Here is a 12928-nt window from a genome sequence, read left to right as displayed (position 1 = left end):
TCCCTAAACGAATCTAATTTGGTCCTGCACTGCAACTCTGCTTAGAAAGCTGTTTAGTGGCAATGTTTCAGAAATACGAATCAAATTTTCTTGAGTGAAATAAAATTAGCTATCCAGGAAAGGATAATCCACTTTTCTAGGGGCAGTGATTCCATATTTTAGGTAATGGTTCTAAAATACAATAATAATCATAATAATAAAAGGGTTCTGAGATACAGCGTGTGCTGATAGCAAGCAGGCTATCAGAGGTAGCCTTGCTGTCTCTGAATACACCAGGAATGATTGGAAGCATTAGCTGGTCCATAAAACTGTATACTTACACCACAAACCTCAGAACTTCCCGACATGTTAAAATAAAGGAAAAAGTCAGCAGCGTAACAGCTGAGGGTTTGGTCCCAGGGCTGGTTTGGATTCGGAGACCACTCCGGTGCCAGGTTAAACGCTTTTAAAAGAGGATTTGAAGGATCTTCCCCCTGGACCAAAACAGAAACTCCTGCGCTAGATTGTCTTCTTCGGGCAGAAGGGGTGACCTCTTCCCCCTGCACCACCTCGGCAGCCCAGAGGAAGCTCCCGGAGGATGGAGGAACGGGACGGTCCAGCTAACCACTGCCAGTCCCTCTTCTGAAGCAAGAGAGCCTCTTTGGCAGCAGACCCACCAGAAACAGGTTTTTTGGCAAGTCTTCCTTGGATTGTGCTGACAGAGGAGAAGCATCCGTATCTCAGTCTTCTATGGGACGTCGTTCTTACTGCTAATTGCATGAGCAACGTTGCATGAGCCACCATGTGAATGGAGCCACTGAAGCAGTAAATGACAGAAGAGTCTGAGTAGAGGAGAAAAGAATTGAAAGGAGGAATCTTTTCCTGGCCTTTTGAAGTTTTCTTGCCATGCCCCATGCTCTTCGCCCTTTTTCCATCTCCTCTGTAACTCCCATGCCTTTCCTCTCCCAAAGCAAAGAGGCAACAAAGCCTGCAGCTGTCCCGGCTTCTTTAAGCACCTTCCATCTCCTTCACTCCTGCTCAGCACAGACCGCTCAGGAGGAGGCAGAGCCTCGGAGGCACGGCTGTGCAGGCAAGTGTATACACAGAAGCAAATCTAAAGTAATTAAATAAACAGCAACACAAACATTGCACTTCTGTCCATTTATGCTAGCTATTGCAGAGTGGGCTTCTCCACATAACGTTTGCACAGGAGCTGTGATGTATCACTTAATCTACTGTAAGGACTCTATTCATACCACCTGAGGTTGGCCAACGGTGTGCTATTCAGCTCCGCTGCAAGCTCCCACTTACACAGGACTGAACAAACCAGAAGAAGGTATTACTGAGCTATTATTGGCATCTTTTGCCCCATGCTGTCAAGTTTCTAACTTCAGTGGTCCAGAAGACTGAAGTAGAAAAGCACATGAGACAGCACAATCATGCGGTATACAGCTGGACTTTATACTTACACACTGGAAAAACGCTGACTGACCTTGAAACGTGCTCTTCAAAGGAAAGAATCAAGATTGAAACCAAACCAAAAAAAACCCCAAACCCTACACCCCTCACCAACAAACAAACCCACCCCAAACTGAAGGTAACAGAGGAGCAGCAGCCAAACCCACTTGATCCATGTTGTTAGCACAGCTCTGTGCAGTGACATGATCCCAACGTACTCAGAACACGTTTGGGACAGAACCATTTCAGTGCCTTAAATCAGACAGTTTCAAATGTGCATCTTCTACAGTGCACTTTGCTTTTTAAAAGACCGTATTTATCATGATGTTTTGTTTTCTGGAGAAGGGCATCTCCAACTCATACGTAAACCTGCGGTGAGAGCAGGTGACCTGGTTCTGGTGGTTTTTCCCAAGGAGCGAATGTGGGTGTACTGAACTGCTCTGTATGCTGCAAAGGTGCTCTGGACAGCTGACTAATCTGCCAAACAACGCAGAGTCTTCCTGAACTTCAGAAGTGCAAGTTCAGAGCTCACAAAACTGCCTGACGTGGCCAAAAACATGCAGTGGCAGTATTTAGCAGCTACCCAATTCTGCACATTTTCTGAAGCCCTCTTGGTGCAACTCAGCTGCAGTTTTAAACCGCTCTGCACCACCGTCCATCCCCCTCCGTCTATCTGCTTTCTCGGGCATTGCTGCATGTTTAACTTCTAAGCCCTTGAGGGTGATTGAGCCAGTTACCAAACGTACAGTCAGCTCTCCACAATGAAGTTCACAGCCAAGTTTCAGGAGCTGCTGATCATTGCAAACAGGCTGACCCCACCCTGCGTAAAAACCACACCACCAACTAAACTGTCAGTTTAGAGCAGCATCTCTCCTCATTCCATGTTTCTCAGCTATGCCCTGCCTTTCAGCATGCCCAGTAATTTGGCAACTAAAAGAGGATAGGAACCTTTCCAGGAATTGGGTTCATCTACCGATAAGGGTGGCGGAATCGGAAAAAAGGGTAAGAGCAAAATCGGGGCCAGGAAGATGTGGGGCTGCAGCCCTCCTATGGCCAATAGTCTAAAACACGACTATTGCTGAGGATCCTGGAGAGATTTCTGATTTAAAACAGCCTGCATGGGATTCAGATCAGTCTATGGACAAAGCTCTCTGTCAGCCCAGACCAGACTGGGAGAATCATCATTTGAAGGTGATCAAATATCTCCTTGCAATGCACATACCTTTCCAGGGCAAAAATCATCAGTGGTGGTATGTGGCCTGTGAGTGTTACTGGACATACTGCGCTCATAGCTTTAAGTTTTCTGTCGCAGTGTGGCATGATAAAATTTAGAGTATATGAAACCTTCTCAATCAAATCCTTTTTTTCCTGTGGACACCCACTAAAAAAAATTTCTGTTAAAACAATTGCATCATGCTCCCGGAACAGCTAACAAGCTTTCCCCCTTTCAAGTCATTCATAGTGAAGTACCTTCAAGAGCGAAAAACGCCAGCCACAGCCAGTTGGCAGGAGGGCTACGCTTTTAATATCCGCCCCAGGGACAAAGGACATGCAAACTCCTAACCTACACACTTGTTGCAGAAAGCCCTCGGCCGGTGAGACCACACCATTCCCAGCTTCCATTTAGCTGAGCAAGCGAAGCCGGGAACCCATTAATTTGCTGTGTGAGTTGTGGTTCCCTGCAGCACCTTTTCTTCACTGTCAAGGTTCTGCAACAATGACGAATGCAGCTACATTCAGCCCAAAACTCCAGAATTTGATATACTAAATCATTCTAGATATTAAATGTCTCAGCGATAAGCCTAGCAAATGAATTCCTCTGGAGCCTACGCTTTTTGCTGTACACGAGGCAGGAGGGACTCCCGATATAGTCCCCTATTGTTTCATGGAAAATCAGGCAGTTTGGTAGCATTGTCGCTCCCAGGAAAGAAACCAGGATCCCAGAAAATTCACACAACTTCCAGTGGCTACTAAGAGAAGCTGCAAATCTGCCTGAATAACTGAGGCAGCAGAAGGCAGTTTGGGGCGTTAAGAGCTCACTAGTTATTCCTATTTTAATAGCAGTAGCTGTACATGCATATAAAATTTCCACTTACCCTAGTAAATAAACAGAGAAGACTGCAGCAAAATAAACAAACAGGGGAACACAGTCAGAATGCTTAAGCAGCAAGACACGGGCAGGTTTTCAGTCTTCTTCTTATCAACCTCACTAATAATCTTTTTTGTTTAAAAAATATCTCCTTCCTTCAGCCACAGCATACTGAAGTCAAGAGAACTGAATAAATTTCATCTCAACTAATTTGTAAAGAATACATAACTTTTCAAAGGAATCCTAAACCAAAACAGATTAAGGCGTGAACGGAGCGGAACAATTGCTACTTCATTTTTAATTTCTCAAAATCACCATCCGATATATCATAGTGGTTAACACCGGAAAGATTTTGCAAGCTTCATAAACAGTAGAGGTATTACTCATTATCACACAAGTACAAATTAGTTTGACCTTTCCAGCTTTCTCATACTAGGCTTCCTTTTTTCCACTTGACTAGAAAAAATACTGAGGCAATCCATGTTCTGCGCTCTTCATTCTCAGATGTATTTGACTGGTGTTTTTTCCCTACATCTGCAGTTAGAAGAGACCCATCAAACACTGAATTCACCCGAGTAATTCTTTGACTCAAACCAGCGCGTTACTAGTGCTCCCTAGGAGAGACCCAGCCCAACGCTTAGCATCGCACCATATCCGCTTTTCCCATCCCTGCCTCCCTGGTAAAAAGATGTGTGGTATGTTCATTTAATATTCATTGTAGGAAGCGTTGGCAAACAGTATGAAAATACTGCTGTGGCAGCAGAGATCAGAGAGGGAAGGATGCTCAGTGCTTTCCATCTGCCCTGCCCGTCCTTCCTGCCCACAGACCTTATCCCTGCCCACCAAGAGACGCCTGCTTGATGCCCACAGAAAATGGAGCTGGCAAAGCAGCCGGCAGATCTCTTCCGCCACGTGGACTTCTGGACTGGACTAACGCTGAGCTATCCTTAACAGACACGGGTACAACCCCAGAAAGCCTTCCTGCTAGTCATCAAGTAGGAGAACTGCACGCAGACAAAATATCCCTTATGCCATGCACCTTTCGGGACAGCTTCTCTGCACAAACTGTGCGCTCACTGCTCACGGGCACCGATTTCTGCAGAGTTTAAAAGCATTCTTTGTGAATAATCCGCGCTTTCTATCAGCAAGTCTGACTGTGCTGGATCCATCCTCTTGTTCTCTTGATCATCTTGTGTTGAAACCAAAGGAGCTAGGGAGGAGCAGAGAAAGGGTGATGCTGAGCAAGCCACAAAAAAACCCTTACCTGTCAGCCAAAATGTAAGAGGACCTGCTGCATCAGGCTGCGTAAGTAAAGATGGGTAACGGCGAGTATAAAAGCAGTGGGGAAAAATGAGGGGGAAACTGAGAAGCAGAACGGCTTTGTGGGTCAACAGAGAATCACGACACCGATGAAAGAAATGTGTCAAGGAGAAAAATGACGCATTTTTCTATAGATTCCTCAGAATTAGGCATCCTGAGAAAATTACACTGTAGAAACTGTAATTAGGGTTATAGGCATAACATTCAATATCCGTCTAAAAAACTGGCACTGGCTCCTTCCCAGGCCAGCGTAGAGGGGTGCGCTCCCAAAGCTCCAGGGCTGGCTGCGGGTGCTCGCCGGCTGCGCGCTGTTCCGGAGCGGGAGGGACGCGCTGCGGGATGCACGGCCGCAAGCCGGAGGCCGAAGCGGCTGGAGCGCCCGGGTGCGGCGCAGGTGCTGCGGGTTGAGTGCTGCCACCCTGTGGGATCGGTGTCACCCGTGTCTGTGCATGTCACGCTGCTGCGCGCTCTGCTGAGCTCCCCGATGCTCAACAGCGCACCTGTATTTGGGAAACCATGGGGGGCTTCGTAGCCCAAACAAGCTGTTTCCAGGAAGGCGTGACACACTGAAATACGTTTGAACGTTTATTCAGGAGTTGGAAAAGTTTACAAATGTGATTTGGAACAAAAAGGTTACTGAATTCTGGCCAGAATAAGAACAAATATTATAACTCAAAATAATTTGCACGTCGAAGTTAACGATCTGATGTATATACACAATTCATATTTACTCACACATATCAAGGCCTGGAGTGAAATCCTGTTTTGTACATTGCTAAGGGCTGATTCTGTTTGAAATTACTCTTCTGCTGTACTTCATATTTCATTCATTTCTACTTCCAGCTATACATGTACAACAGACAGCATTATACATCTCCCTAATTGAACAATACAGATCAATTAAATATGAAAAGTCATTCCTGGACTAAAACCCTCTTAGGCAAATGTTCTGCTCTTATGCTAAGTAACTCTTTTGAAAAAGCTAGGAGTTGAGTGCTGTTCAGAAACTTTTTTTTTCAAAAGATTGGGAGACAAAGACCAAGAAGATTCATCCATTCGTTCAGGACAAGAAGATACAGAGCTTTTGACTCCATTTCACAAGAGCAGGGTAGTAGTGATAAAAAAAAAAATCTTATTTGATGAAAGCTATTCAGTGCTCTGTGCGGGAGGTGAAGAACCCTCCTCCACTCAGCGCTGAACATGCCTTTCAAACACCCCTCGTGGGTCACACCATTAACACGGAGTACAGTGTTACCAAACAGTATCATGGAAAAAGAAAATCACATGAAATGACTTTACGCACTAATGGTAGCCCACCAGCTACTCACACATATAAAATGTGGGGGTCCCACTAAAGGTCCAAGGGGAGAAGATCCACCGTTATCAGCCCAGCAAACAGTTCACACTCTTGATGGTGTCAGAAACCAAGGTTTCCGTGGGTGGGCTAAGGTCCTCCTGACAGCAGCTCAGCACTACGGCAGTTAGCCGGGATGTTTATTTTGCCATTGACTCACCAATACACGTTCCTTGCTAACATACAACGCTGTCCTGTAAAAAATTATTGACTTAAACCTAGTACAAACCTACAGCTAAGTTAACAGAAGAATCTGGCTCAGATATAAGCCTAGTACTATCAGTCCAAGGAAGGGAAACCCGCCTGACAGCAACGTGGACAGCTTATGGGCTTTCTCCAACCCCTAAGGTCAGCCGTTAGCTCATAGGTAGTGAGTGGGGTGTGACTACCTGAAGGCACAGAAGAAGAGACCGTGGCTCAGTCAAAAGACGGGCATGGAGGAAGGAGGGACTAAACCCAGCAGAGGGGTTTCAGCAGAATTCAGGTCTTCTACTGATTGCTCATTAACAGAGCCCAGGAAGGAGGAGACCGCCCAAACCGTGGCTATGGATCAAACTGGAGAAAGATCTCTGCTCAAGGTTTTATAGCTATAACGAGAAAGATGTAAAAATGGAGGTCAGAACCATTAACATACAGCCAGGGAGTGGGGAAAGCAGGAAAGCAGCGTGCACTGAATATCCTCAGCAATCCTGTGGACTTCCACAGATGGATAGCTGGGTTTTCACACTCCTATTACCGGAAGCATAGAGATGGAAATGTGTTTAATTGTTTGAGTATGATGTCGTTTGTAAGTCTTCCCAAATAATACCCTGTTATCTGCATAAGAGGAGTTTAATAAACCATGCACTTACAGTTCGGTTAAAAAAACACTGGTAGGTTATTGTTATTGAGTACTATTCAGATTAAATCACCATTCATAATACAGGTTTTTCCATTACAAACCCCAAGTATGCTATTTGTTCCCTTTCTTAGTCTTCTAATTGACTAAAATGACCTGCTAAACCTTATGTAGATTGGGTTTAAATACCACATCTCTTCATTGGCTAAATATTTATATAAATAAATTATAAACACAGATTTTGTCTGAGGCCGACAAAGATCTTACACTGATACAACTTACAGAAAAGTAAATCAATTTGGAGTTAGAAGCAGCTCAGGACTAACCTGTCTCATGAACAGCTACCAAGTGCCAACAGCTGTTGGAAACTCTTCCAATAAAAACATCTTTGGTCCAAGATCTCATCGGTCACTTACACAACCCTCTATGGCATCAAGTCTCAGCAGCTCTGGCCACATCCCCTTGGCTGGATGCAGTCCCCCATGCCCTCCCCAGCACACAAGTCACCTCAGAAGTATGTTAATTCAGGAGATCCCAGGAGACGCAAGCGGTGACCAGGTTGGAAATTAAACTACTCCCGAGAAGGACTGTGGGAGGTGCAGGGACACTGATGGACAGGTGAAGGGCACAAACTTCGGACTGTGCTACTTGTGAGCAAGGACTGCAAAGGAAGACGAACCATCACGGCAGGGAGTGCTGTCATGTTGCCCTCCCCGGTTAAAAAAGTCTGGAGAAAGCCAAGCCTAACACTTGGTCTTTCAACGACATCTTGCTCTGCAAACAAGAATGGGGAAAGCCCACGTGAGACGGTTAATAACGATATTGTCCACTGAGTCTCACTGAAGCCTGGCTCAAAGCCTCTGGAAAAACAAAGAGAAGAAAAGGTGGTGAAGTACCATCGTGGTACTTTTAAACTTTAATATAATGCATCTTAGGAGAGCTTGGTACTGGATATATCAAAACTTTTATTCATTAATAAAGATGTTTGGCCATGTCTGAGACATCTCCAGCAAACCTTCAAGTAATAGAACATCAGCTGCTGATCAACTGGGATCTTATGGAAGGATTAACAGAAGAAACAAATGTCATAGAGCCACATTTTTGAAACCTTGAGCTGTTTAACACAATTTAAAAAAAAAAAAAAATCCCTGTAAAGGCCATTTTAAATATGTAATGGTTGTAGATTACTTTCTTGAGTCCCCAAAACATGGAATAATGCAGTAAGTGTATCACTTACCTTGTTGAAGTCCACATGCTGATACATCTACGCTGTAACTGGGTACCTCAGCAAAAATCCCAATTTACACTGAAAAGCCAAAACTTGCTCCTTATGCTCTAGCTTCCTAAATTTGAATCATGTGTATGACAAAGTCACTAGATTAGTTGTTTTTGAAATACGTTGACCCTGTTGGTCCTGAGGGTTTGACTTTCAGTGATTTAACCCAGCAATTAAAAAAACCTCAACAAATCTTTCTTTTTCTTGGTGTCATGCTGAAACAGATTTTTATCTCGCAGATTAAGATAGAAAGTGACTGCTTGTATCTAGGGAAAAGCAAAGAATGAAGTTATTTCCCAAGTACAACACATACAGTACTTGAAATCACTGTTTAGTGTAGAAAATACTGTTGTCTTTGTTCATAATGAAATGTGAATCTCATTTATGCTAAGATTGCAAGCAGATTTGACACAAGAGTTTTTGTTTTAATATCGCCTTTTTTGGTGGATGATGGTAGGGGACAGGGAATAGTTGTGTACTCGCATGAAACAGTAAATCAGTTGGATGTCATCATTATATATTTGCTTTGCTAATAATAAAAAGAATGAATCACTGCTGTCATGATATTCATATTTATATTTGAGTAACCACTGTAGCAGATAACAGCGAAGATGTGTGCAAGTTTAAATCTTGGCAGCATGCCTAGATTAGAGCTTCGGAGCTGACATCTGTGGATTTCGTGTGATTCATGTTACTTTTCTGTGTTTGTGATTACCTTCCTGTCAGGGGCTGCACATCACTCATGCACCAAGCAGCAGTCTTCCAGTTTCTGCATTTGAAGGAAAATTCCCAACTGTTGCACCAAACCCTCTTCAAAATGAGCCCCATCCTCTGTGTAACAATGGGGCTGAACAACAGGTCACCAGCAAAATCAAAAGGAGTGTGTAAACAGCTTTTACAGAGACATTACCGGGTCACTTTAGGCCACAGACAGGAGGTGTGGGAAGAAACCCCAGACTTGCTCTAATCTAACATGGCTAAAAATAGACCTGCGATGATTTATGAACTTTCAAACGCAGCAGAGTATTTTTAAGCCATAGCATCTTCTCCCGCACCGCCTGCAGCCCGGGAGCTGCCTGCATGGGGCCGGGGCTGTGCCCACCCGTGCCCCCGATGGAGACCAGCCATGGGCAGCTGATACCTCCATCATGCTTCACCCAAATAAAATTCTGAAAGACCACGAGAGAAAATAAAAAGGCAATGATCCAGCTATCTTGTGGTTAATGTTCTTCCTTCAGCTCTGCCTTGTCTTTACCTCTGATTTGCATTTTTTATTTAATCAAGCTAACCACACAGAACTGCCAGACAAAGCCAACTCCCCAAACTGAGGGGAAAAAAGTTACTTTGCACCAGAATATCTACAAAATTATTCTGAAGTTTTGCATCTGGGGTAGAAATTGTACAGGAGCTTAACTACCACACCTGTTTTCTTAGTTGTCCCTGATGGGGTAACACAGGAGCGTATTTTAAATCAAAGAAATGTTAATCCTTATAAAAGTAAAGACCTGGATATCAACAAGAAACACTTTCATGCGTGAGGAGGTGCAAGTTTGGGAACCAAGGTGGGCTGTCTCACCAGTTGCTTGCTGTCTTGCAGTGCTGCCTTTTTTCCCTCTAGAGCAAACACTCCTCAGCTGATGGCTAAAAATCAGCACTCGGGAAACAAGCAACGGAGGGATTAACACTGGAAATACAACTAAGGCCACTCCAGGGAAGGATGGCTGTGGTCACAGACAGCACCCATCCATGATGGCTTGTGCCACACCACTGCCGAAGGTGTCCCCATGGCCCAGGGAAGAGGACACGCCGCCACTCGCTCCCTCCCGCCACCCAGAGCACACTGAAGGCACACTTGCCCCTCATCGGACATCCACAGTGATCTCAGGCGAGGGGCTAAGGAGCTCCGGACATCACTATTAACGCGTGTAAAGTTAGGGTTTGAAGGCAATATCATTTCATCATGTTTGCTGGTTACATGCTAAGGGAGAAGTGAGGCTTCTTACAAAGGTAAGCTTTTCTTCTGCTGTCATTCACATTCAAAACATATGTTTTGTCATCATGTAGAACAGCACAAGCTTAAAATTCTGGGAACACTAGATGGGCTAGAAGAGAGCTCAACTCCACTGCAGAAGATAAGGATGGGAAAACTTCCAAGTCGCCAGAGTTTTGCCAGGATCATTCAACTCCAACTATCTGCAGGCACACCCTGCTTTACTCCAGTCCTCACCACCCAAGCGCTGCCTCCAGGCTAGCTAACACATGGGCACATGGGGCAGGAGACCCACTGGAGCCTCTGAATAGGTGGTATTTACAAATACACACAAAACAAAGGTTTTGGTGTGGCTTCCTGCGAAGGGTTAGTTCACTTGATGGGATCTGATGAAACGCCTCCTGAAATCAAGCAAAATCTTGTCAGATGTATTTAGCTCTGCCCAGAGTTCAGCACAGGAGGGAGAGGTTGCTGCACACCAGCGGAAGCCATTGTCTAAAGCAGGCTGCTTTGGGAAAATTAGCAGTGCGCACACCCCTAAATGAGGCTGTACAGCAAGTAAAAGAGGGATTAGCCATGTAAAGTAAGTCCTTTTGGTATTAGATTAAAAAGGGGAGGTGACTTTGAAGGATTATTCGAGAGCCATTTAGGCAGTTTTCAGGGACTTACAAACACAGGGTAAAAATGCAAGCTCTCAGGTCCAGAAAAGAAGAAAATTACACGTCCTGGCCAGGAAAGCAGCAGAAAAGGCTTCTGGAGGATCCACCAGGCTGGCCCCAAGCACAGGGCCCCATCAGCCTGCTTCCCACGCTTGGCACCGGCCACCGTGCCCCACGACAGCAGCGTGGGGAGCCGGGGCGTGCGGGAGCCTGGGCTGGAGCATGGCATGCACACCTGGGATGGGGCTCCTGGCAGGGAGCAAGAGAAACGAGGGAAGGGGCTCCGACAGCCGCGATGCCGCTGGGACGTGCCACGGGCCGCTGCATCCCCGGCCCCACGGCAGCTGGTGGGCGGCTGTGCACGCCGCGCTGGGAGGGAGCGCGGTAGATGCTGTGTCAGAAGGGATCTTACGAGTAGTGTGGTCATTTGAATAGGAGGCTTACAGCAGTCTCTGCTCTCATCTAAATGATTTATCTGCTAGGATGCAGGTCCTGAACTGAACCATGTAAACAGGAGGATGTGCAAGCACAAACACAAAAACTGACTTCTCTCCGTAGCCAAACGTTCCCCTTCTTCCCTACACCTCAGGGTGCCTAATCAACACGCTGGCTCTTAATCCTTTGCCCACATTAATCCAGCAAGGGAAAATGAACACGTTGCTGCAAGACATCAGACTGTTTTATTGAACCCTCCTTGCAAAAAACCCGCTTTTGCTTAGTCTAAAAGGTAATGGATAATTAGTATGTAAGATACAAACTATTTCCACTTGTTATGCAAGCAGCATCGTTTAATTTGTAGTTTAGAGAGCAAGTCACTCCTGTCTGGGATAAATAAAACAACATGCTGCATTATGTTGCTCACGACACGGAAGCAACATCAGCCTGGGGAAAGCAAAAGAAGCTAAAACTCGAGCAAGGAACGCTGGCTGGATCAAGCAAAAAGTTAGGCGTGCATTTCTGCCAGCTTGGGAGGGAGCATCCCTCTGCCAGCAGACCCGCAGGCACACAGCCCCATCCCCGCACTCTCCACCGCGGTTCCCTCTCCCCGTGCCCGGGGCGCCGCACCGACCCCCCGCCCAGGGCCAGCTCTGCCCGACCCCGGCACGCCGCTCCGCTCCGCCCCGGCCGCGGGGGAGCACGGCCCGGCACCCCGCCGAGGAGCCCCGGCGGCCGCGCTGCGCTCCGCAACCCGCTCCGCGGGCATCGCGGAGACCCCCGGCGGCGGCGGGAACCGCGCCCCGGGCTCCGCACCCCCGGCGGCCCCCGCATCTCCCCCGCCCGGGGAGCCGCCCGCCCCGCGGGCGCCCCGCGCTCCGCACCCCGCGGCCGAGCCGCGCTCCCCGGCACCCGCCGCCCCGCGCAGCCCGGCGGCGCTCTCCTTCCCCCTCGCCGCAACCGGTTTCCTTCTTTACTCCCGTTTTAATCTTTCCTTTTCAAATCTGCCTCCCTCCTCCCGGTGCAAACCCGCGCCGCGCTTACCTGGGCGGGGCGGGGGGGCATGCTCGGCTCCGCGGGCGCGGGGCGCTGCCTGCCCGCCGTGCGCGGCAGCCCCGAGGTGCGCGGCTCCCGCAGCAGCCCGCGGCCGCAGCATTGAGCGTCAGCGGCCGGGGAGCCGAGCGAGCGCCGCGCAAACCCCACCTCCCAAACCTGCGCCGTGCGCGGGGGGCGGGCGGAGGAGCCGCGGGAGCGCGGCCGCCCTTAACCCTCCTCCTGCCCCGCAGCCCGGGCGCGGTCCCCGCGCCCAGCGGGAGCGCCCCGCTTGCGGCACGGCCCCCCGGTAGAACGCTCGCTGCCCTCCTGCGGCGTTTGTTGCAGCGGCTCAGCCCCGAACCTGGGGGACAATTTCCCCTACCCTGCTCCTTTTTTTTGCTTTCCTTTCGGCCCAGGTACGGCTCTTCCCGGCAGACCCGGGACCCATCCGCACCCGCGGGCTCCGCGGAGCCCAGGCGGGCCGCTGCCCGCAGC

The 12928-nt window shown here is 47.8% G+C and overlaps 1 protein-coding gene across 3 annotated transcripts in view; it reads right to left on the bottom strand.

The window, feature by feature from the left end:
• The window catches only part of LOC143164264 (contactin-4), a 357652-nt gene extending 345152 nt beyond the window's left edge, over positions 1–12500 (bottom strand). For all 3 annotated transcript variants that reach the window (XM_076346685.1, XM_076346684.1, XM_076346687.1), the window contains exon 1: positions 12443–12500. The gene's annotated coding sequence lies outside the window, so the exon portion shown is untranslated. The remainder of the gene's footprint in view (positions 1–12442) is intronic.
• Positions 12501–12928: the final 428 nt, after the last annotated feature.

The sequence above is a fragment of the Aptenodytes patagonicus genome, chromosome 8 (genome assembly GCF_965638725.1).
Source record: "Aptenodytes patagonicus chromosome 8, bAptPat1.pri.cur, whole genome shotgun sequence".
Taxonomy (NCBI): domain Eukaryota; kingdom Metazoa; phylum Chordata; class Aves; order Sphenisciformes; family Spheniscidae; genus Aptenodytes; species Aptenodytes patagonicus.
Note: the sequence above shows the minus strand (reverse complement) of the source record. Positions and strands in the feature narration are given on the sequence as shown.